The sequence below is a fragment of the Mustela lutreola genome, chromosome 13 (genome assembly GCF_030435805.1).
Source record: "Mustela lutreola isolate mMusLut2 chromosome 13, mMusLut2.pri, whole genome shotgun sequence".
Lineage (NCBI taxonomy): Eukaryota > Metazoa > Chordata > Mammalia > Carnivora > Mustelidae > Mustela > Mustela lutreola.
Genome location: NC_081302.1, coordinates 24,090,237 through 24,115,683, shown reverse-complemented (window position 1 = coordinate 24,115,683; position 25,447 = coordinate 24,090,237).

Here is a 25,447-nt window from a genome sequence, read left to right as displayed (position 1 = left end):
GTCTGGAGCAATGTCCCTCAGTGGAACAGACTTTAAAAGTCCTGATTTTGTCCTCCGTTGCTCCGCCACTTGCCGGGAGCTGGCCCCTCCCCCTTGCGGTCTATCTCCCCATTGCTTTGGATTCACTTCTCTGCCAGTCCTACCTTTCAGAAAGTGGTTTATTTTCTGTTTTTAGAATTGCTGTTCTTCTTCTCTTCGATCTCCCGCTGGATTTGTAGGTGTTTGCAATCTTTAGATAAGCTATCTAGCTGATCTCCTGCTAGCTGAAGTAGTCTCAGCCTGCTACTTTTCCTCCATCTTGACTCCTCTCCCTATTTTTCCTTTTCTTTAAAGAATGCCAGTTATCATATTGCATATGATTTTCTGTAATGGAATTCCAAAAACATTTTTCTCCTTCAATAATCTTACAAGGTGACACTTCCATAGAGAAATTATGTTTTAAAATATGAAAAATCAAAAAACTTTAAGATTAATTATTGTAACAGCAAAGGGCATATGCCAGTATAAAAAAATTTGCTTTTATTAATGTCATAATATTAAATCATTATACTTCAATGACCATAATTATATTAATGATAATCATTAACTTTGAAAAGCAGACAAATTGGCATCAATCTTTATTATCTGTGCTAGTTCTTTCTTAATAATTGGAATCAACATTTTTATGGATTTGTTTTCCTCTTTTGTTTTCTGGAGTGAACTTTATGTCATCATATAAAGACAGACAGAAATTTTGCTCATCAAGTACTCAAAAGGTAGGTCTTATTAAACATCTTGTTATTTGCCACCTAAAATTACTCCATGAGTGGATTTTGTGCTTTTTATTTTTATTTTATTTTTAAAAAGATTTTATTTATTTATTTGACAAAGAGAGAGATCACAAGTAGGCAGAGAGGCAGGCAGTGAGGGGGAAGCAGGCTCCCCGCGCAGCAGAGAGCAGATGCAGGGCTCAATCCCAGGATCCTGAGATCAAGACCTGAGCTGAAAGCAGAGGCCCAACCCACTGAGCCACCCAAGTGCCCCTGTGCTTTTTAAATTCTCTTACAAATCCTTATTTTTATACATTTGGAAAATAATTTCACAACCATCAATAAATGTATCATATGATTCCATTTGAAGGAAAGTCATTGGGAAAAGTCTTTAAGGTCTTTTCAAATTGGAGTAATCTACCTCTTTGTAAATCTGGATTTTGGTTGTTCTATTCTGTGGGATAGATCACGATATTTCTGAAACTGCCATGGGCACAGAGCATCATTACATGACTGGCTCTGAGTTATAGCTTTTACAAGTTGGAGAAACAAAATGAGTTATTATTCCCTTTGTGTAGTCACTATATGACACCCAAAACATTTCAGGTTTCTAATATTTTTGACAAAATCTCATGGGGTTCTTTAACTTTCAGACATATTCTAAATAATCAATAATAACAACAGTGTTTTGTGTCTTCTCTTTTGTTTCTGTCAAAGATAGGCTATTTTCTTTCTTTTGGCTTTCTTTCAGATTTTGTTCATTTCTTCAAAAATTTTTTATTATATTCAAAATTATCCTGGAATTTCTGAGTAGTGAACCTAAAAAAACAGAGTAGTTTTTCCAAAACTATAGACATATATTCAATTTAACTTGGTTACCTTTAGGTGGTATTTTCAAAAAAATCCATATTTCTTTGTATTAGTGGGACATTTTTTTTCCAAGAGCCTTTCCAGCCTATACTACCTTTTTAGGTACCATCATATGATGAATGCAGCAATATATTTTAGTATTTTAAACTAAACTGGCCAGAAGACCTAACTAACCCTCAAATATCTCTGTGCTCTCATATCTTGAGCTTAATTTTCTAGTCTTCACTTCTCTCATATACACATATACTTTTCTAAAGTATTTTCTAATTCCAACTAAAACTACTAATAAATCTATATCTATGACTGATAAAGCAGATCGACTTACTTTGTATATGGATTGTAGGAGTATTTTTGCCCTAGAATAATAAACAATTTCAGCTTTTATTAAAAGGAAGATATTAGGGGCACCTGAGTGGCTCAGTCAGTTAAGTTTCCAACTCTTGATTTGGGCTTAGGTCATGATCTCTGGGGTGTGAGATTAAGCCCTGCCTTGGGTTACACACTCAGCAAGTAGTCTGCTTAAGATTCTCTCCCTTTGCCCCTCCCTCCAGTCATGTATATTCTTTCTCTCTCTCTCTCTCTCATAAAATAAATAAATAAATGAAATATTAAAAAATATAGAAGATATTAACAATCCTACATCTATCATTACAAGGGAGTGGATAATTGTAATAGCATTCCTGTGTCAGTTACTATAAGGGAGTAGGTAATTTTTATAAGTTGTTAATCACTGTAAGAACACATCTGTTTTGATCTAACAAATTTTTAGTAGAAAGCATTCAATGCCTTTTCCTTTCTTTGTAATTACTTCTGTCTTGTAAGTAAATATATATTCTAGATTTTTGTAAACAAGAAACACTTTTTTTTTCCCAATTATTTATAAGTCTTCTCATGAAAGATGTGAGTGAAAACTTCAGGGTAGGTAATTCAGTAACTCAACAATCTCAACAAATGTCCTAGAAAACCAAGCTTCTTTTAGACTCTGCTTGGCCAACCACAGTGTGTGCTAACCACATCTTCAGTCCGGCTTCTTATTCACATACAAGATGGCTGTGATCCACACCTGGGGTAAGGGGATAATTCATTCTTATTCAGCAAAACTGAGAGATTGAGTTTTTAAATATTTCTTTTAAGAAATAAAATCACTATTTTCAGAAGTCCTCATTAGTCTCTACTTGACTCATTGGTTGATATTTTTTCTTACGTGCTCCTCTTAAAATAATTATAATAGTTTTGGAACAATCAGGTTGTGTGTATTAGATGTCAGGAGTAAATAAAAAACTATTTTATAAATATCACCCAAAGGGGTGCCTGGGTAGCTCAATTGGTTAAGCCTCTGCCTTTGGCTCAGGTCATGATCTCAGCGTCCTGGGATTGAGCCCCGCATCAGGCTCTCTGCTCAGTGGGGAGCCTGCTTCCCTCTCTCTCTGCCTGCCTCTCTGCCTACTTGTGATCTCTCTGTCAAATAAATAAATAAAATCTTTAATAAATAAATAAATATTACCCAAACTATTTATGGTAATGATGTTTGTTTCTCTTTCTAGCAAAGCAGATATGGAACAATTCTGTCTTGATTTCTTTAAACTCTAGAGCTTTAGTCATTGCATATAAACAGTATGTCTTAATTTACTTTCAAAAATAATTCTGACACATTTTGATAATAAAAATTCTTCCTTTTTCTAAAATACCTTGTTGTAACACTATATAGAAAGACTCTAGAAGCGAGTAATTACTTAGTTGTGGAAACTTCAAATGAAATAGGAATGGGTTTTTATCAAATTCTATTTGAAGCTGTGAGGAACTTGTATAGTTCAATGAGATATAAAGATAATATGGGATTTAGTCATAAATCTGAGATCAGTTAACTGCATGGCCTTTAATTTTACTTGTTATCTAACCTTTGAAAATCTGTTTTTTTTTCCTGTTATATCTGAGGTTTCACTATAAATTTAGTTCTAACTCTAAAATTCTATAACTTTCTAAACATATTCTGGCTATCTCCTTGGCTTTGTATAGATAAAGAAAATCACATTCCTTTAAGATATGCAAGACCACTATGAATTGGAGTACTGAGGTGTTTTTCATCCAGGCTATATTTTAGAAATATCTTCATTTAAGGGCGTCTGGGTGGCTCAGTGGGTTAAGGCCTCTGCCTTCAGCTCAGGTCATGATCCCAGGGTCCTGGGATCAAGCCCCATGTTGGGCTCTCTGCTCAGCAGGGAGCCTGCTTCCTCCTCTCTCTCTCTCTGCCTGCTTCTGTCTACTTGTGATTTCTCTCTGTCAAATAAATAAATAAAATCTTAAAAAAAAAAAAAAAGAAATATCTTCATTTAAAATATATATTATCGGGATGCCTGGGTGGCTCAGTTGGTTAAGCAGCTGCCTCCGCTCAGGTCATGATCCCAGCGTCCTGGGGTCAAGTCCCACATCAGGCTCCTTGCTCGGCAGGGAGCCTGCTTCTCCCTCTGCCTCTCCCTGCCATTCTGTCTGCCTGTGCTCGCTCTCTCTCCCTCTCTCTCTCTGACAAATAAATAAAATCTTAAAATTTTTTTTTAAATATATATTATCTACTATACTATTGCCTAGGAGACACATACAAGGAAAACTTCCAATTGCAGGAAGACATGCATGAGTTTTTCAAACAGAAGTTAACCCATGTGCAAATCCATAGCAAAAAATTAAAACAAAAATGACTAGAACTTAAATACTATAGAAAAACATAGACTATGAATTTCAAATTGTTGATAAATCACTTCTGATATTCCCATCATATGAGAATACTCTGCCCTTCATAAAGAATTGTACATGTTTATTTCATTTCACCTCTCTTAATTTTTGTGATTTATGTAAGTTAATGTTATTTTTTATATTTTTAAATGTAAGAAATGACTTTCAGATTGATGAGGTGAATAAATAAAGAACATTCTCTAAATGACTGATAGAGTTAAGATATTAACTGTTTCACTTTTCACTCTGATTTATAATCTAATGATTTGTTGGCTGAATGTGACTGGGTTTATTAATTGTTTTTTTTTTTTTTCTAGCATGGTGATGAAATCTGCAGTGTTATTAATTCAATGATAGCAAATATGCAGATCTATCTGATCTGTTGTAAATAAGCAATACAACTACTCCCTAAAGTAACTTTGAGATATTCATATGTAAAGCATTCTGTTTACACATTTTGTACATGACTAAAAAAGCACTGTTTATGAAAAAATTCAACAGAACTGAAAATGAGTGAAAAAAGCCAGACTTAATCATACTTTGATAAAATATTCACTGTTATTAGTATTTTGAACAAAATGGGATTTGTGGTAGTTGAGAAGATTCTTTATCACAAAGTATTGAAAGAAATGAAAATGCAGCCCCCATTTTATAGAATTTGGCCACCAAGCATATGTTCTTGAATGTCTAAACAAAATATGAATATCATCTAAGATTTAGAATGGGGAAGAAAAGGTAGAAATGTTCATTTGTGGCTGAGAAGTAAAAAGCAAAATAAGCTACATCATAATATGTCTTGAATAAAAAATCTACTTGTTAGTGAGTATGCAAATGTATTAAATGGTTTCATTATATATCTAACCCAACCCCCCCCCCCAGCTGTTAACATCTCATTTGCTTTGTCAGAATCTATATATCTCTATTTCTACCTGTTACTCTATCATTTTTCTATACTTTTGGTTTCTTTTCTTTTCTTTCTTTTTTTTTTTTTTTTTTTTGCAGACACGATGTTAGAAGAAATGATAATTACTAGCCTGAAAAAGTTAGTGTCTATTACCTATAAAGAAGGACACCTCATCTAAAAAAATTGACATCAATACAATACTAGTGACAACCCTCAGACCCCATTAAGTTTTGCCAGTTGTTCTGATTATGTCCTCCCTGGCAGAGGATCCAACATTACACTGCATATTATATTTGTCAGCTCTCTTCAGTCACATCTAATCTGGAACAGTTTTGCAGTCTTTTCATTACTTTCACACTCTTGATTTTATTTTTTAGTACTATAGGGGGTTATTTTATAAGATATTGCTTCAATTTGAGTTTGATATTTCCTCACAATTACGTGATGTGCTTTCTTCTCATTCCATGTCAGTTAGTGCATGATAAAAATTTGCCCTATCACGTGTCCTGTTAATTTTGATCAATAAATTATGGTGGTATCTGGGGGTTTCTTCACTCCTTTTTGCTTTTTAAAATTATGAATTATGAATATTTTATGAAGAGATGTTTTGTGATTATCTAAAAGTTTATCTTTATCTTTTTTTTTTTTAAGGTTTGTATTTATTTATTTGAGAGAGAGTGAGAAAGAACATAAGCAGAGGAAGCAGCAGGCAGAGGGAGAAGCAGGCTCCCCACGAAGCAGAGAACTGGATGCAGGGTTCAATCCTAAGATCCTGGTATCATGACCTGAGTTGAAGGCAGACGCTTAACCGACTAACACTCACCAGGCACCCCTCTTTTTCACCTATTACTTTTTGCATCCACTGGTATTTGTCTATATCAGTTATTGTCAGGGGAGTTACCAAATGGTGATTTTTCTAATTCTATGGATTATTCTGCATTCATTAAGTGGCATTTTACTGTAAAGAAGTGTTCTCTTCTCCACATTTATTTACTTATATTGGTATGGATTTTAAGAATTCTTACTTAAACCACGGGTAATAAACTGTTATTATATTTTTGTATGTGTGTCTTTGCTTTTTGTTACTATAGATTTTTACAGTGGGAGCCATTTAAAATTAAATTTCTTGGTCTTTTGGCATGTTTTGGCATTTGCTTGTTTTTTGATCATGACAAAATATTCCAGCTCATCTTATTCTTTGTTTTTCCCAGGTCTTGACTGGTCATTTCTCAAAAAAAAAAAAAAAAAAAAAAGTGTATTCATTATGGTAGAGAAAGATACATAGAAACATTTCTATGTAATGTAAGATCTAAGCACTAGGCTTATACATTATTACTGGAGTGTCACTGCTTCTAAGCTTTCTCAGTGGATAAATCAAGGAAGTATATGAATAAATATATATTCACAAACACACACACACATTTACACCCATGTTTCTTTCCATATTTATCTTTATATACTAAAAACTTAATTCACACCAAGAACTCCTATTTTATCCCAACACCATATGGTTCATTTTGCCTTTGACATTTTTCCTGTTTATACCTTCCTTCTCCTACAGAGGAAAGTGTCACTTCATTTTAGTTCGAAATCTAACTTTTTCCTCAATCCCTATCTATTTCTCAATTTTTGCCAGGGCTATTTCTTCACTCAGCCCTGCCAACCAGGCTGTCATTTACTTGATAATCAGTAAAATTGCAGGGCTCTAAATATTACTGGGCCATGACCTCACAGCTCTGAACCAGAAGGCCATCTCTAAAACATATTGCAGAATGGGAGGGACTGTAATGGCTTTTTGCTCACTCTATTTTAATTTTTTGTAGCTATTAATTTTTGTATTATTGACCTTAATGTTTGCTTCATTTTGTTGTGATGTGGTGCTTTTATAGATGACAATCAGAAAATCTGCTAGCAAAGATGGGACATGTTAATTTACTTATTGAAGTAATGTATGTATATGTATATATAATAGATATATTTTATAAATAAAATATTATATATAGCTACATAGTATACATATGTCTTAAAGTGTATATTTCTGTATATATTTTGTATACATATGTATATGCATATATTTCATATAGGAGCATGTAATATAGTATATGTATATATGTGTGTGTGTATATATATATATGATATGTATAGATAGGTATGTGTGTGTGTAAGAGACATATACACCAACTTCTAATTGCTCACATCTGTGCTAATGATGAAGCAAAGGCAAGAGAAATGTAGTCAAAAGATATTTCCCTACAACTTGCCGTCCACTGATGAATATCTGAGACATGCAGAGCATGGACATTACTCAAGGAACTCATGGCCTCCTTAATGTTGATGTTTTGCTATAGACTAAAAACTACCTTATCATGACAATAGACAGACCTCCAGGATCCTCTAAGTCTTCTTTAACATGCAGAAATCCCTTTAGAGATTTCAGTTATCTCTAATCCTACCCCCCAAATTTAAAAGCATATAATCATTCACTTTTCACAATCATTGGGTAGCTCTTTCTCTCCACAGGTCCTGTCCCTATACTATAATAAAAACACTTTTTGGGTGGCACCTGGGTGGCTCAGTCATTAAGCATCTGTCTTCGGCTCAGGTCATGATCCCAGGCCTGGGATCGAGCCTGCATAGGGCTCCATGCTTGGCAGGAAGCCTGCTTCTCCCTCTCCCACTACCCTGCTTGTATTCTCTCTCTCACTGTCAAAAAAATAAATAAAATCTTAAAAACAAAACCAAAAACAGAAACAAACCTTTTGGAACCCAAAATATCTCAAGAATTCTTTCTTTCTCCTTGGCCATGACAATTCTACAACACTAACAGTTATAAAAAGATACATATCTTGCCTAATAATCAAATTGTTAAGAGCCATCTACTTAAATTTCAATATAGATGTCATATTCTTAACTACTATTATATAACTTTTGAAAGTTCATGTATTTATAAGTGACATTTTTATATTTATTTTGATGTTATTTATAATATTTATATTACATTATAGATAATATATTTATATCTTAATGTGCCTAATTATTCCTAGGATTGCTTTAAAATTGCATGTAAAATTACTTCATTATTTAAAATATATTTGATTTTGTATGTGTTTGGATATAAAGGGAAAAATAAGAACAGAATTACTGTCTACTGTTGAGACAATGTAAAAAAATAGTCACTATGATAATGACGATAATAATGATCATTATAAAACAAGCTCTCTATATAGTTGTTAATTGAATTGACCATGCTTATCTTGAGAAGAAATCTACTTAGAATCTTTGTGTAGGAACACATAAGAATAGCTTATTGCCTTCCTGATTGTTCATTTCCTCTTTGAATAGGCCAAGAATTGTTACCAATATAGAACTCTGTCTCTGAAGATAATTTTAATCACCAATCACACATCTAGTTTGTAAATTACCCAGAAGTACAATTCTACACTACATAAGAATTTAATAGGACTCACTAAAGCAGGTCCTTAGTGTCAGCTAAAATACAATACTTTCAGATAAAATTACTTTTTAAGCCCTAGTTGAGGAAAGGCTAAGCAATTTTCTACAAACAATTATTATTGACTGCTCTGATGGTAGCATGATGTTAAAAAGAAATTTATTACTCTATTTTAGGTTTCTGAATTTTTACTTTATAGTCTAACACCATGGCTATATCTGATTTCTATTAAGCTTGGAGATGTAGGGAATTGCATGTTTTCAGAGACCATTAAATAGGACTCTAGATTTTGTTGTTAATTCAGGCTTAACATATTGCAATATGTATATTATGAAAGGGAATATTTATTGTACTTTGTTGTATCTTGTTTTTAATTTGGAGGAATTATATTTTTTCTACTAATAATATGATAAAATTATGTAGTTTTTCATGTTAATGAAGTGATTAATAAATGCAACAAAAGAAATAGATATTATGATTTATCATGCCCATAGATTTTTGAAATTTGTTGTTTGAAGACTAAGTAGCGATTTGAAATTTGCAACAGTTCAAATAAATTACATTTTATAAAATACAAATATATAATACAGTTATTGCAAGGTATGTAATAAAATATAGTAATACACAGCGATAATACTAATAAATTGGTAGATGAGTATCATTTGCTGATTGTTCATAATGTGCCAGGCATTGTTCTAGACCATTTTATAAGTATTTCACTCATTTTGCAGAAAAGGAATTTAAGGCACACAGTTGGTAAGTAACTTGTCTGAGGTCATATAACTGGATGTAGTGAGGATGCGATTAAAAAACAATGTGTTAACATGAATAAACATTCAATATATAGTTGTTGAGCACTTAGCAGATAAGGAATATTTTTATATAATATAGTTTTTGCTCAGGAAAATGTTTATGTCTTTGTTCTAGGTGGAAATTACATTCCTAAATTTCTTTGTTCCACTTACAAGAACTTATTCTGATTAAGTGTATGTATTAGTTACCAATTGCTGTTGTGAAATACTACCACAAACTTAGTGGCTTAAATAATGCAAATTTATTTTTATTTTCTTTCACATTTGCTTTACAGTCTTGTAGAACAAAAATCTTAAATGGATTTGTTTGCACTATACTCTAGGACTGTGTTCTTTTGATAAACTCTAGAAAAGACCCTGTTTCCTTGCTTCTTCTGGCTTTTAGAGATTCACTCCCTCCATTGGCTCATGGCCCTTTCCTCCATCTTCAAGTTAGCAATTATATCATTTGGACCTCTGCTCCCATTGCCCCATCCCCTTCTCTGACTCTGACCCTCTTGCTTGCATTTTAATAAGACCCTATGATTACATTGAGCTCACCTAATTATCTGTGATAACCTTCCCATTATTGTTAATTTATGTGCAAAGCCCCTTACTTGCAACAGTAGGAGGGGAACAAGAGCTATAACAGCAATGTATTGACTCAAAAAAAAAAAAAAAACAAAACCAAAAACAAAAACATAAATATCAATGATGGAATTGATACACACTCTAAATGTTCAAAGTTTACAAATACATTTTTGGAAAACATAATTCAAACAAATTATAAAAAATGTATATTTTTCTAAAAGAATTAGAAAATAACTGTTCTCTTAGAAATTTTGATTGTTCTTATAGAATTTAAAAATACATTTTCCTATGAGAAAAGTTAGAAATTTTAAGAACCACCACAACCTTAGCCAAACTTCCCATGAAAACAATGGCTTCCTGACAAATGATTCAAAGAAGAATGGGAGGAGAGGTAATTGTTGAAGGGTTAGATAGTTGAAAAATATAAAAGAAGCCCTGAGTCTTATGTTGTGCGTTCATCACCATTCAGGGAGGTAAGATGGCTGAAGATTTTTACTACTTCTGGTATTAAGCATGTATCTATTGAGGAGATGGTTACATAGAGCTAATCCACAAGGATAAAGCCCTATAATATAATCTGATTTCAGGGAAGAAGCACATAGATAAGGTTATCTTGTATCTCATAGTTATAACATTTCTCATTACAGACAATTAAACATCGGTTTTGGTTTATAGATCAGTTATTTTTGAGGTTGTTGGTGTGAGGTCATGCATAGGTGATATAGTCATTCTCAGTGTGTTTTGAAATTCAAGTTTTTAAGTGTATAACTCTAAAAGCCAGATTTAAAAATCTGTGAAATCATCATGATAACACTTTGAATGTTAGCTAGATGATTTCTCATGACAACATCTTTATTTTATGAGGTATCTTTTTTTTAAAAAATTTTATTTATTTATTTGACAGAAAGATCACAAGTACGCAGAGAGACAGGCAGAGGGAGAGGGGGAAGCAGGCTCCCTGCAGAGCAGAGAGCCCTGTGCAGGGCTGGATCCCAGGACCCTGAGTTCATGACCCCAGCCAAAGGTAGAGGCTTAACCCACTGAGCTACCCAGGGGCCCCATGAGATATCTTTTATCAAATGTATATAACCTTTATTTTAAACATCATAACAAGTGGCCAAATGCTGTCTATATTAATTCTAGGTGATTTCTTGTTGTTGTTTAAAGTTCAAGAAGGATAGATGAAAGAGAAAAGATTGTTTCAATTTTATATTTTCTGTTTTATTTGAATTCTTTGTACTTTGTTCTTTTTATTAGTAATAAAGCTTTCTATAATCTCTTAACATTTCAAGTAGCTTTTTAATTAGCCTCACACCAGACTATAAGTTCCATAGAGGCATTCTATCTGACTTTTGCTCACCATTGTGTATCTACATCATTCTAGCTGGATTGTAGCTGCTAATAAGTACATCATGAATAATAATACATATTAAATGAAATATATAATTAATATTAAATGCACATTTATTATTTGCTAATTTATACATTGATCATTCACTATTCACTGTTTCATTTGAGTGCACATATACATTTACATATACACATATGAATAAAAATGACTAAAATGGAATGTTTGCCATTGCAGACCCTTTATCAAGAGAAAGCCATCTTTGGGGCAGATAGATACTGCATTTGCAAAACTAGATCAACCCCTTATTCCCTTTATCATTTAAAATCCACCTACATCTTCACTTTTAAGTTACATATAAATTTAAGGCCTTGACATTGATTTTGTAGTCTTTTGTGTTATATATAAATGTAAAGTAATTATATCATTTTGAGGGTGCACTTCCAGTAGCATCAGGCTTCAAAGATTGTAGCATTTTTGCTTTGCACTTAGCAAAATTAGAAATGCATTTCTTTTTAACTTCTTTTACATGTCCTTAAACTAAGTCTTCAGATTGTGTTTAGGTGTCTACATTACTGATCAGTTTCATTTTCTTTGTTAGGATAGTTTAGAGAGCATGGTCTATAACTTATTTTTCAGAATTCTGACGCTTCTTAGGTAATTTATTTGACAACAAATATTTTGACTTTATGATCAATTATATATTGGTCCTTTGGGGTTTATCTCAGGTGAAAATAATAACACATAGGACAATAAGAAGTAACAAAGGTATATTAAAGTTTTTTCTAGTTTTACAGCATTTATAAAAAATAGTTTTATTTGTTTTTTGAAAGACAGACAGTGTACAAGCAAGGAGGTGAGGTTGTACAGAAAGCGAGAGAGAAAATTCCAAGCAGGCTCCATGCCCAGCACAGAGTCCCCTGGGGGGCTTGATCTCACCACTCTGAGATCATGACCTGAACTGAAATTAGGATTCTTTTTTTTTTTTTTTAAAGATTTTATTTATTTATTTGACAGAGAGAGATCATAGGTAGACAGAGAGGCAGGCAGAGAGAGAGAGGGAAACAGGCTTCCTGCTGAGCAGAGAGGCGGATGCGGGACTCGATCCCAGGACCCCGAGATCATGACCTGAGCTGAAGGCAGTGGTTTAACCCACTGAGCCACCCAGGAGCCCTCTGAAATTAGGATTCTGAACCTTAACTGACTGAGCACCCCTATCAAAAAATAATTTCAACTATATGATAGGCACCCCTATCAAAAATAGTTTCAACAGGATGTCATATAAAGTGTAAGGGCCCATTTAGCCAGAGCGATTCCACCTGGTTAAAGAGTAATTTTGTTGTTTATGCAGTAAAACTTAAACTGACCTTGCCCCACCTCAGGGAACTTCAAAGCAAGTCCAGGAAACCAGTCCCAGGTAACAAAGCCCAAATACAAGGGTGGGTCAGGCCAGGTGGAGGTATCCAATCAGTGGGGGTGCATACTGTCTCCCTAGCTACCAAGGAGTATGGGCCCCGCCCTTTGGGCACCTTTTGGGCACCAGTTCTGATCAAGGTGATAGGCTAATTCAAATATCTACTATAGGGTAAATTGTAATTCAATTGGCCACCCATGTGTAACCTAACATGACTGTGCAGCTTTCTCTGTGTGTTATAATCTCATTGGCCTCCTGTGTGTGGCCAGGCCCAACCACATGGCCTTTGCTCTATAAAAGCTAGTCTGTAAAGCAGAGAGTCATGGCCTCTTTTTAAGAGACGGCCCTGGCTAGTCAGTTTGATTCTCCATGCTTGGCACGAAATAAAGCTTTGCTTGATCTTCGCTTTGTATCAGTCTCGTTCCTTTGACCATGGACCCAACATAAAGAACATTGGTATTGGCCTGGTTTCTATTCCTTTATCTATTGAACTTCATATCTGTTTTTGCCTTTGGTTCCCGGATATGCTCTATATTCCAATTCAAATTTTTATCGGAATTTGGGTATTTTAATCCCTATAATAAAGCCTGATGGCATACCAGTACCTGCCTCCAAATTTTCAATAAAGCTGGATGCTGATATTATTCAGATACCACAGATAGTAGAACACCAATAAGCTCCATTTATTACATTGTCCTCAAAGATAATATTGCTACAAAGTAATATAATATAATAATCTCTTTAAGATCTGTGCACTTTATATGTTTTTTTTAAGGTGCAATTACTAGTTTAATGCAAAATTTTTCAATACCACTAGCATTAATTTTCATGGGTAAAATAAAAGTAATTATAAATAATCATTTATGTAGGTTATGAAGGAAATTCTAAATCAATGTTATTAAAGAAAATTATTTTAAAGATTTCCATAATTTGAAGTTTGACAGAAAAATATTTGTCATGTACTTCTATCATAATGTTGACATTCAAATGTTTTATTTTTCACTTAACAGAAACTATTAAAGTGCATGTTTATATGTTAAGTCACACTTAATGAACATACATTTAAAAAAAGTTATTTATTTATTTGAGAGAGAAAGAGAGGAGAGAGCACAAGCAAGGGAAAAGGTGAAAGGAGATGGAGAAGACCTGGGATCCTGGCCTGAGCCAAAGGCCCACAATTGACTGACTAAGCCACCCAGGTGCCCCTTCATGAACAGATTTTATAGAATCCAAGAAAGTTAGGAAAATTAATTATGTTTGTCATATAGAGCAATATATTGCATTCCAGATATGCACATCAGACTACATAATATTTGCAAAATAATGTAAAATGCAACTGACAGAATGTACTACAGAGGTATATTTTATGTTAATATTTATGAGAAATCACTTATAATATTTTACTGCTGTCAGAATTTAATGATATTTAAAACATAGATGTATTGACAATAAGTGCTATCTTCAACATTTAAAAGAATAACTAGTTATTGTTATGGTAATGCTAAAATTCATACAAATATAGGCAATTTGAAAAAAACAGTAAAATATTTTAAGGAAGCAGAAACTCCAAAGGATTACAGTGGTTTAAAGAAAACCCCGCTGTACTCAAAGAGGTTATTATTTTGAAAATATTTAGAATACTTGAGAGAGTCATTGAAAGAAGACAAAAGAATTCTCAACAACTACTTGATCATGAGTCAATAAAGCACCAGGAAATCTGGCTTTATTGTATGCTGTTTCCCACTAACAAAAGCAATTTGTAGACTGGGAATGAGTTGTGGTGCATTGGCTGCCTAAACAAATTGCAGAGGCAATAATCTGAGGCTCACATTTGAAGATATTGGCGCTTTTTCTGAAGTTAAGTGCAGTGAAGCCTATTACATTTGTGTCTTATTAACCAGCTTCAAATAGGGCTATGAAGCACTTTGTTCTCACTTTACAGGAAGCCCTAGAGACATTCTTTTGCTGCAAAAGATTTGTCTTTGCCACATTGTTTGGTAAATTTCCATTTACCCCAATGAATGAAATAAGGGAGATTTTGAAGTGTGTTTAAAGGGAAAGAAAGCGATTGTATAGTGTTTTATTTCCCTAATAAGACAATGAGAAATGACTCAGAACATAAATATTACACATCTATTTGTCCCTGGGGATTTGGGGATTTAGAATGAACAGCTGGGATGAAAAATAAAAGCTCTGGAAGTCAAATGCAATTTTTATGACAATGAATTTGCTTCCAATTTGGTAACAAAAGTTAAAATATGAAAAAGGCCCATATCGCTGTAATGATTATCTATAATACAATAGAGAAATATATTTAAAATTGTTCAATTTTGAAGAAACTACTTGATTCTTTTGAATAAAGATTGAAAGCATCAGTTTTATTGCCTCCCAAAACATAAACATTACATTGGAATTAAATTGATTACTAAGAAAACTGAAGAAATAACAAGTGCAATTAACAGAAGTTTGGAAAACAGAAAGCTCATTTTATCAGTTATTTTAAGCTTCCTCAGTACTAATAAAGTGTTAAAGTCATCCAATTAAGTTTTCTTTTCTATAGGGGCACATTAATATATGCAAGAAATTTGGTGAATTTTTAGAACAAAATTTTAGGCAGAAACTTCAAACTCAGCAGCTCCTTCAATACAATCTAGAACAAGTTATTCACTTTTTTTGAGTCTCAGAAATTTTTATGGGTTAAGTAGCCATGATCCTTGTGTTAGAGAACTTCTAAGAGGGTTGAAACATAGAGTATTACGTTATATAACATGTATATGTTGTAACATGTATCTCCAGAGAAGAAATTCAGTGATGTCCTGTTCTCTATCTCTGCACTATGATGCACCTTAACTCATGATATTTCCAGAGCATGTTTTATTCACCTATCTTTAACATTAACAAACAAATTTTCATTAATTATTCCCTGAATGTATCAGTGAGTAAATACATTGAATGACTGCATGATTAAAATTAAAGTCTCTTTGATCTTTCTAATAGAATATGAAAGACTTCAGAAATAATTGGTGTACTAATTATTACATTTATGTTTGCTCCCATTAATCTTTTGAACAACAATAAAAATCCAGCTGGGATCAGGAATCACAATCTACATTTTGTGTTAAATATGTTTGCATTTCTACAGGCATTGCATAATGCTTACAAAAACTAAGAAACAAAATAAAATATAACAAACAAGCAAAAAGACAGCCATTCTTTGTTATTTCTGTGTTCTAAAAAGTGAAAACCAAGTCTCCTCATTTAGTAGCTGAAGTCATTAAGGTCAAGAGACATTAAATCCCTTTGCTTTTTTTCACACAGGTAATTAAAAGCAGAGCCAGGAACCTGTCCCCAGCCTTCTGGAATCTAATCTGGTGCATTATTCTTTAGAGTGCTCTATGTCCTTATTTGGACCATTCTTCTCAGTGAGAGCAAATACAAAGATGAAGAATGAATGGTACTATGCAGGTTGATTGTCAGAGTTTCAGTGAAAAACCCAGGGGTTCAAAGCTTTCAGAACAGTTCTGGTGAACATTCTCTGAAAGTTAATGACATGTTGTTTTGTTCTCTTATAAATTATTGAAATGCCAGCATACAATAGTCAAGAGCTTAGTCACAAAAGCCTAATGTAGACATAGTTACAATAAAGCAACACAATTATAACCAAGGGCTTAGTGTGACCAGTTTAAAAAGCAATACATAGCAAAAGTGGCAATATTGAGTTTTTATTTTTAAATTTCTATGTATTATGAAAGGAGAAAAGAAACAATTTCAGAAAAAAATGGGAAAGAAAATGAGTGTAACTTTGTAAGTAAAAGAGGCTATTTCAAAGATCAAATAGTAGAAACAACAGAAATAAAGAATTTTGATGGACTTTGCATTATTTGCTGCAGCACAAACAGCTAAATAAAAAATTATTTATATCCTCAAAGAATTTAATTTTCAGAGGAGAGAATAAATGCATGAAAATGTTTAACATATTGTCAGAGATTATTTTATGTTTGGTAATAACCTAAGTGTTTTGTAAATATTGTAACTTTTAATCCTTATAATAGCCTAATAAGCTGTTATTATTATCTTCATTTTCACATGAGGAATCTGACAATTAGAGTCTAAATTAATTATCCAGTGTCATAGGTAATTACTGACTTTGATAAGGTTCAAAGTGGTCAATCTGACTTCTGAGAATTATGGCCTAAACATTACTGTCTATTGCCTTTTAAACTCCGTTAAGAGATAATACCAACATGATAGAAACTACTGTACAGTCGTCTCCTTTATCCATGGGGGATATGTTCCAAGGCCCCCAATGGATGCCTGAAACCACAGATAGTATCAAACTTTCTATATACTCTATTTTCCCTATACATACATATGTATTATAAAGTTTAATTCACAAATTAAGCACATAGATATTAACAATAAAAACTTAAAAAATAAAATAGAATGATTATAATAAAATATTATAATAAAAGTTACGTGAATGTGTTTTTTCTCTCTCAAAATAACTTACTGTATATACTCTTCTTTCTTATTATGATGATATGAAATGATAAAAGGCCTATGTAATGAGATTGAGTAAGGAAATGACCTGGGCATTTACTGTGACATAGCATTAAACTACTATATTGTTCTGACCACAAGTCAGAAGAAGGATCATCTGCTCCCTGACCATGGTTGACCATAGGTAACTGACAACATAGGTAACTGAAAACACAGAAAGTAATATCACAGGTAAGGGGATGACTACTGTAAACAAACAGAAATAAAATAGTAAGGGAACACAGGAAAATGTCAAATATTTTCAACTGGGGATAGTGAAACCTTAATTGAATTAGTAGGCATGTCAAATTAGCTTAGGAAATCCACAGACAGAAAAGAGAAAAAGAAAAAAAAATTAACTACACCAACATAAACACAACAAAGAAATTATTCATAAACTGTCTCAATCCAAATTATAGCCACAAAAAAATGTCTTGCTACCGATTCTTTTCTAAGCTTAACATTTGAATTTTTCACCTGTTAGTTTTTCTTGTGTATCTCCTACAAGATTACTTATAACTACCTAATCACTTATTTATATACTCAACCCAGATATAGACAATTTATAGTATGTTCCAAATTCCATTTCTAAGTGAATAGGACATAGAATTCAAGATGCAATCCTTGCTAATATGGAGTAAGGGTACTGTGTGGAATGCAGAAAAATAAAATCTTCTCTGTAATTTATATATTATTTGGTAAAAGTAAGCCCAAGAATTAAGAAGAATCAAACCAAGTCTACTAAGTTTTGGGAAATATTTTTGTAAAAAAAGATCCTGAAGGAGTACTGGAAGATACGTAGGAGGAAAAGAGTACATGAAAACAACAAACAAATATAACATTCTAGGTGAAGTGAACAAATGAAGTATTCTAGAGGAGAGAAAGACCATGCACCATTTTCTAAATCATATGAAATATCACTCAAAACATTCCATACTCTACGTGTTTGTTGGATAGAGCTTTTATAGAAGATAGGATCAAGTTTTACTACTAATTGGGTCTTTCACCTGCTAATATTTCATATCTACAATCTGTAATGAGACATGAGCTCTACAAGAAACATCAACGTAGTTCAGAAAGGACTACCATAGTATATTTTGAAATATTTAAGAACTTGAAAAGCTTTATAAATGAAGCACTAAAATGAACCACATAAGGAACTGAAATGAATGGTAATATGTACATGTAAACTCATCATATACCATGTCAAACATATGTTTTGTTAAACAAAGAGGAACAAAATAAAAAATGATATGCTTATGTATCAAGGAAAGAATAACTCATGGGAGACCGTGTACTTGTCATGATAGTCAAGGTAATTTTGCCATCTGATTAAATGTTGCAAATTGCATATGGAATGTGGCTTAACAAGTAGAAATAAAAATATCCCAATGAAAAGTGAAATGATATGTGAAAAATGCTTTGCTAAGATCTTAGTGTGGCTGCTTCTCACAAAGCATTCTTTAATTCACATGGCAAGAGAAAGTTACTCACTTCTCCATACTCTCTTAATGCTCTGTCCAAGTGACAATTACAACTGTTAGCATATTTTATCACAAATCCATGTTTATTCTTTTCCTTATTCATTAGGCTTTTAACTATTTATTTATTAACTGTTTATTTATTTAACTATCATTTATTGAAATAACACATTAATTAATTTATTAACTAATAATTAGAGAAATTGAACACAAATGTTTTTTGGAACTCATATGATTTGCTTTTATATTTTATACATCATTATCTTGGGAATGACTCATTTAGAAGATGAACACTAACTGAAACATATTGTATAAAATATTTTAGGTAAATAATTTATAAATATTAACAAGAAATTTGAAGGAAAGAAATAATCTAGTGAAACTTCATCTCTGAATATGTACCAAGACATCTTCAGTCTTGGTATTTTATTTTTTTTTCAGTCTTGGTATTTTATTTTCAAATTAAGTAATAGGCATTTGCATTTACTTTTTCATATGAACTAAAGTATAACTAAGATGGGGCACCTGGGTGGCTTAGTTGAGCATCTGACCCTTCATTTCAGCTTGGGTCATGATCTCAGAGTCATGAAATTGAGCTCCACATCAGGTTTTGCAATGGGCATGCAGGCTGTTTAAGATTCTCTCTCTCCCTCTCCCTTTCCCACCTTCTCCCAATGCCCCCACCGTTACTATACATACTTGCCCTCTCTTTCTCTAAAAAAAAAATAATGTAAAACGAATATAATATATAACACATAATCATAATGATAAAATATTACGTTGGTATATTTTAAATTATATGTTAATACATGTTTTGTTGTGATTACTTTAATTTTTTGATATTCCGTCATTTTTCAATAAAATGACCAAAGGTGGCACATGTTAGTATATATTATCACCTTACATATGTATCAAGGCATTTTTTTCATAACAAATAAGTTACTCAACAAAGAAGTACTGAGGCCTTTCCATCGGAAGTCTCAAGGTTTTAGGAAAATAATGAACTTGACTGCCAAACTTTTTAAACATTTTTAAAACTTTTTTCGTTATTATACAGCCTATATTCTAGTTCAGAGTCATGACTTTCAATAATTAAACTCTTGTAATTCAATTCCAAATCTATCCCTTTATATTCCACTTTACTATGCCTGGACTAGGATTCCTCAAACCACGTTTTTTCTTTGTCAGCTGACTTCTTTTACTTTCTACCAAATAAGTGCACTATAGAATGTAGGAAGAGAAAGAGTTAGAGGTATTTTTTTCCTTCCTCTCTGTTGCTATTACTGTGGCGCCCTGCATCATTAGCTCTTCACTGAAAAGCAATATTTGGTTCTGTTTTCCAGCTTCCTTTAGCACTCAAGATTAATATTGTTATGCCTTCTCAGAACTACCATTACTAGCCAGACCATCATTCCTATTCAGAGTCTGGTTCTGCAAGGTCTCCTGTATTAGATTTAGAATGGGATATTAGAAATAGTCCCAAGAAAACAGAACCATAAGCATATGATTATGGGATTGTTTAGTTACATTTTCTCTTGAAGGTAGTAATAAGTTCCTTGATAATGAAAAATGAAATATTAATAGGTTGTCATGATGACAGCAATTCTTAAATTGATACCTTGATTGACTATGAAGTTACGATCATTGAAACAAGTACTTTGGGAGAAGGTGCAAGAGGCCTTGTACCTAACCAATATTCTTATGATGATAACTGCAGGATCTGTGAGGCTAAATGATTATGAAAATATAAAAGAGCTTATGTAGAAAAGATTACAAGCTTACAGCTCAGACAACTTCTATGGCAGACTTAAAATAATTACTCTTATAATAATTCTCTCTTTTTTAAAGATTTTATTTACTTGTCAGAAAGAGAAGGAAAGCACAAGCTGGAGGAGCAGCAGGCAGAGGGAGAAGCAGACTCCCCACTGAGGAGCCCAAACTAGGACTCAATCCCAGGACCCTGGGATCATGACCCAAGCTGAAGGCAGATGCTTAACCAGCTGAGCCACCTAAGCATCCCATAGTTACCTAATCATCTCTTACAGCTATAGGACAGAGATCACTGAATATTAGACCCGGAATGTAATTATATAGTTTCCAGAACTGCAGCATGTGATGAATTCATAGATTTATTCAGTATCTTAGGTGAAGCATTGATTTTGAAAGAGTAGGATCCTAAGATTATCGACATATAGATAGAATGAGATGAAACTGAGAATATTAAATCACTAAATCTCTCTGAACCTTTTTGCTAGTGGAAAGTTGTCTGCTCTTTAAAAGACCTATGCTCTCTAATAACTAAGAACACAAGTTTTGACTTGCTTGAAGGCCTTCCTTTATTAATCTTGCTTTCCTTTATTAATCTCATCTGGGGAAGAGGACTTGCAAAGGGCTGCTTCTTCCTGTCTAAACACATTTCAAATTCTCATTATATCTTCTAGTACAATGAATACAGTGATGTATCAGGGAGCTAAGTTCATTATCTTAGATAATGGGCCATCCTGCAAAATAATTCTAATAGTTATTTTATACCGTAAATCACATGAGGATATGTTTTGGCATTCTAATAGTGGTAGAACATGAGGGAAGAAATAAGACTGTGTAGTAAGCCAAATTTATATAAGTAGACTTATCAGATATCAATTTAAGATGCTAGTTTGCACAGAAATACTGGCTGTAAGATTTTACTTGATTGTTTGACTGAGACTTGGACTTATGGTGACCTATATTTAATGACGTTGGGAGGCCAGTACTCTCCTGGTAGCATACCAGAAAAATTGATTCAAAGCCTTAAGGTAGTCAGAAATTTTATAGCATTTATCATATGTCATGTCTTCCCTTTCACTCACTCTATTCTCCAATTAAAGGAGTGAGGCCCTGCATTCTTCTCATCAAGCCACTGAGAACTATATATGTAAGGAGATTGCCAGCATACTGGAAATCTCTTTGGTAGCTGTACTCTGAGGCCTGTACTCAGAGGCCTGGGTATGGTGGTGGGAGATGCTGTTCTTAAAATAGGATTCCAGATTGCAATAGCACCAGAGATAATACCTCAGAATGATGAGGTTGAATGGCAGCACTTAGGGGCAAGATGCAAGGTGGACATAATTTTCCTAATGAGCAGTGAAGACAAATTGATAAACATCCATGATAGTGAAAGGTAATGCCACATATATGAAGGGATTAAAATTATTATCATCACCATCAAATACTTGAAAATTCTGGATTAGTGATTCCTAAAACATCTCTATTTAACTCACTTGTTTGGCCTGTGCAGAGGCAGATGGATCTCAGAAAACTATAGTGATTTTCAGTTATTTTTATGTGTATGTTTACTAGAGGAAATATATAAAAGTATTGATCAAGGAAATGCTTTATTATTTTTCCTCAGTATATAAGGTCTACCAGAGACTAATTGTTATTGTCTGGCAGGTTAAATAGTACACCTTCAAAGTCTTTTTAAAGATTATATCATTTTTCCTGCTTTAGCCATAACCTAGTCTGAAGATATCTTGATAGTACTGAAAAACTACAGAACAGTTTACAGTTTAGCTATATTGATGAGACTTTGTTTATTAAATATAATGTGCAGAAAGTAGCAATGGTCATAAAGTGCTTGGTAAGGAAAGTGTGAACCAGAAGTTGGAGTTAAACCACGTAAGAATAAAAGGTCTTTCCATTTTGCTAAATATTCTGGATATCCACTGGTCCAGAACATGCCAAATAACCCATCCAATGACACCTGAATCATTTATTTCAAAATCAATGTGTTATACATATTTTGTGTAACAACTAAGACTGTCAATGTTGAGTGAGGCCAAGAGAAAGAAAACGCTCCTTAGGAAGTCCAATCTGTAATAAAAGCTACAGTGTAAAATGAACTTTCTGCACAGCAGTTCCATTGGCATGTAAAATGTCTGTGGCAAAAAAGGTATGCTCTGTGAAATATCTGGCAAGACCCAATAGAATAGTAAGTACTCCTAGGAGTGTTTTGAAGTAATATCTTTACCCCTCTTGCATATAACATCTTGTTTCATTATGTGGAATACTTTAAGGCTTGCTACTACGTTCCCTATAAATTGAAAATTGTCACAAGACACTGATAATTTGGATTGCTTGTCTCCTGACCTACCAAATCATAAGGCAGGGCATGCACGGAAGCCATCAGTCATCCCATGTAAATGATGCTGATTAGATCACGTTCCAGCAGTAAATAAGGCATAGGGAAGTTGAATGAGCAGGTGATTCAGATTCCTTTATTACCCTCTTCCAAAACATGACCACTCATCCACTTATGGCCTCTTTTCGAGTTCCTTATGACAAATCGACTGAAGAGTATCTTAAGACTTTCCTCCATACACTGTATTCAGATATAAGAAGGCTACTGCAGTAAAAGAGCCTTGATCAAAGTGTGTCTTTGAATCACAATGATGAACAGAAATCATTTCAGTGAACAGAACATCAATATGCAGTATATTTTGTATTTACTTTGGATGGAGAAATAGACATATAGATCTATTTTAATTTTCAGGTAGTAGTGAATGATTCAGTTGTATGATCACACAATTGGAAAATTTAGTAAAAACCAAATGAGAAAATTGGTGACAATGGGTTCAGAGGGAAATATCAGTAGATTTATTGAAATGAGACGAAAATGAAGATATCTGTCTATCATTGAATGCTTACTGGAAAAAAAAAGAGACTTATCTAATTCAGAGACTTTCAGTAATCAGCTGGAAAACAATCTCCCTTTTGGTTATTAGTCAACCTCTTTGTCTAGCCACCTTGATTCTTGCTCAGTGGACTTGTATATAGATTGGCCATGTAGAAAGGATAAAGGCTCTGCATGGACTAAACAATGTAATTTCTTTGCTAAGACTCATTTTGCTATCTTCAATGCTGAGTGCTTAACTTTCTGATATGGGAATCATTCACAAGAATGATTTCATTGGATCCATGTCATGGTAGAGCAGTAATTTGTTCTCACTGGTATAAAAAGATACTTATGGATTTTCCTTTCCTACACATGATGTCTTTTTTTAAAAGATTTTATTTATTTTCTTGACGCAGAGAGAGACCACAAGTAGGCAGAGAGGCAGGCAGAGAGGCGAGGTGAGGGGGTGGGAGTGGAAAAAGGCTCCCTGAGCAGAGAGCCCTATGATGGGGCGAGGGGGGTCTTGATACCAGGACCCTGAGGTCATGACCTGAGCCAGAGGCAGAGGCTTAACCCACTGAGCCACTCAGGCACCCCACATAATGTCTTTATTTCCAACTATGAACTTCTTGCTTCTAAACAAGAGATTTTTTTTTTTTTTCAGCATACAAGTGTCAGAACTGGTATACAACATAGAATTCACAGGTTTTTCCACATCCTCTATTATCCCAAGAACCTGCCTTTACAGAAATAGGAATGAACTACAGCAGACTAGTTATAATACCAGTTGATGGATACCATGTAAGTTCATTGTTTTATCTTGCTGAATGTGATCTATGCTTTAAGATAAACATGAAAATATGGGCTATATTTTTCCACTGCCAGAAAATATAGGTCCTGGAATCAAGGAGTAAAATGAAGGTAGTAGACAAAATTATTATCGTTTTAGTTTTCCACCCGTGATGACAAATTGTCGCAAGCTCAAACATTCACTTAAAATACAAATTTATCGTTTAAGAATTTTGCCAATCAGAAGTCAGATGGGTTTGTCTGGTTTCTTGGCGTAATATCTAATGAGACTGAAATGAAAATGTCAGGAGTTGCAATCTTTTCTAGAAGCTCTGGAGTCAAATCTAATCCCAGGCCTGTGCAGACTCTGTGTGTGTGTGTGTGTGTGTGTGTGTGTGTGTGTGTGTGAATTCAGTTCCATCTGGTTGTAGGACTAGGATCTTCATTTTCTTGCTGACCTTTGGCCAGCGTTTTCCTTTTCTACAAGTCATCCACACACCTCATGTATACGTATCTCATGGTACTCATCTTCCATCCCTTGCAATTTCATTCCTCCAATCTCTCTGACCTCCCCCTCTGCTTCATTTCTCCTCTGCTATGACACTTACACATTTCTCCTCTGAATGACACTTACACATTTATTTTCTATTTTCAGTGGCTCATGGGAATACATTGAGTCCGCCTGGATAATCTAAGATAATGCCATCTTGAAGTCAGTTGATTAGTAACATTAATTCCATCACCAAAGTCCCTTCACAGAAGTACCTAGTTTAGTGTTTGTTGAAAACTTGGGGATAAGCTTGGTAGGGACAAACAACTTCAGAATTCAGCCTTCCAAATTATTATACCTATTGATTCATTTATAAAGCTTTTCCTTTACCAAAATTGTTGGTTCTGCGCTTTCCACCTGAGCACAGAAAAGTGGTCCATTGAATTTGAGGTTGAAATCACTGCTTGGCCAATTTGATACCTAGCATTTTAAAATGCATTTTAATTCTAAATAGGAAAGTAAATATGATTACTATGTATTCAATAAGGGAACTGAATTACAGTAAATTTAAGTACTAATATAACTCAAAACTCAGGTTTCCTTGGTCTAGATCAGACCTCTGGCCAGAAATCAGAAGCAAGGGAATGAA